Source organism: Mus caroli, chromosome 6, assembly GCF_900094665.2.
Source record: "Mus caroli chromosome 6, CAROLI_EIJ_v1.1, whole genome shotgun sequence".
NCBI lineage: Eukaryota > Metazoa > Chordata > Mammalia > Rodentia > Muridae > Mus > Mus caroli.
In genome coordinates, this window is record NC_034575.1 from 147,063,263 (window position 1) to 147,064,961 (window position 1,699).

Below are 1,699 nucleotides of genomic sequence, written 5' to 3' on the forward strand. Positions count from 1 at the left end.
GTCTCTGTACATTTAGAAAGTTTAGGGCTTAACTGAAATTTTGATTGGATCTGTCTGAAAGGCTGGATTAAACCAAGGTCATTGTGAATCAGCAGTTATTTCTGATGCTGTTCTGGGAGCAGGTCTCTGGAAATAGCTTCAGGTGAGGCAGGAAGCTGGAACAGCAGGTCATTTTAGTATTCCCAGGATGAACCTTGTGAGAGCTGCATCTTGTTTTTTTTGTTTTTGTTTTCTGTCTGTCATATATGGATCTTATAATCATGCTTCATGCCTGGCCTCAGAGGCTTTCCTTAATTTCAGAGAGATATTCCATAACCCCTTTATTTTTAGAACTCTATTCTGGGACACCCCTGCCACACACCTTGCCTCAGTGACTTTCATTAGTCACAGAGGGAATTTCCATAACCCCTTTTTTATACTCTTGACTCTAAATCCAGAACCAAGTGGCTGAAGCTGCCAAGTTCTGCTGCTTGCTGGGGATGGAACATGGCCCCTTTATTCTATTACATCTGTACCAGTTTTTTGTTTTTGATTTTCTTCACTGCCTAAGCTTAGCTTTCATGGAGCTTGCTTTATAGACTGATCTTGAACTTGTAGATCTGCATGTCTTTGTCTCTAGAGTGCTGGGATCAAAGGCATATACCACTATGCCTGGACCTAAGATTTTCTTTAATTCAGTTTTACAAGATGGAAGCTTAGCTGGATGGGATCTTGCCCCAAATTCACCATTCCCTTAATTCCATTTAATATCTTTAATCTGTTTATCTCCTTGAATACAGGATTTAGTTCCATTCCACTTTTTTGGTGCTTCTTTAATCTTGAACCATACATTTTGTATTTTTAATTTCTCAGCTTGCTCTGTTTTATCAAAGTGCTCTTTATAATAATGAACCACAGGATAATGTCTATGAGAGGCTGTTTTGAGATTTCCTTTGCCAGTGTAACTAATCTAAGTCTCTTCACCTTAGCCTCAGGCAGACTCTTTAGATAGGGGCAAAAAGCAGCTGTGTTCTTCTCTGAAACCTCTTTAATCAGGCTCCCATATTTCAAATCACCCTCAGCACTACTACTGTCTTCCATGCTTCTACTAGTATGGCTACTAAGCAGAGCTTAAAGCATTCAACTGCTTTCCTAACCTAAAGTCTCAAAATCCACATATCTCAAACAAAAGCATAGTTAGGCCTATCACAGCAATATCTCAGTCCCTGGTTTGTTTCTAGTGACCAGCATTACAGCAGGGTTGTGGAACTATGGAGGATGTATGGCAACAGCGAGAAAGAAGATTGACTATCAGTTGACATTCAAGCAAGTGGCCCTAGTAGCTTGAACCATCTTTATTTATACAATCATAAGTCTGCTAACCTGAGCAATGTTGTTATTGTTTGTTTGTGTTCAAAGAAATCATAACATCAGCACTACAAAGCCTCTTATGTTCCCCTAATACTTTCACTTCCTCCTCCCCCTTCCCCCTGTGCCAATCACCCCCTAACCTTATTTTGTACTACAAAGTACAGTTGGAGCAGACCAAAAATAGATGTGTCTAGCCAAGCATATCCTGTGGACGTGAGCACATGCCCAGCTGGCAGCAAATGCGGCTACACAGTTATGCAAGGTGAGAGACATATTAACCTTTGTGGGTATAAGCCCATTCCCCTCCATCCTTGAAATTACAAAATAAAGTTAGTCTTTTTTTTTTTTT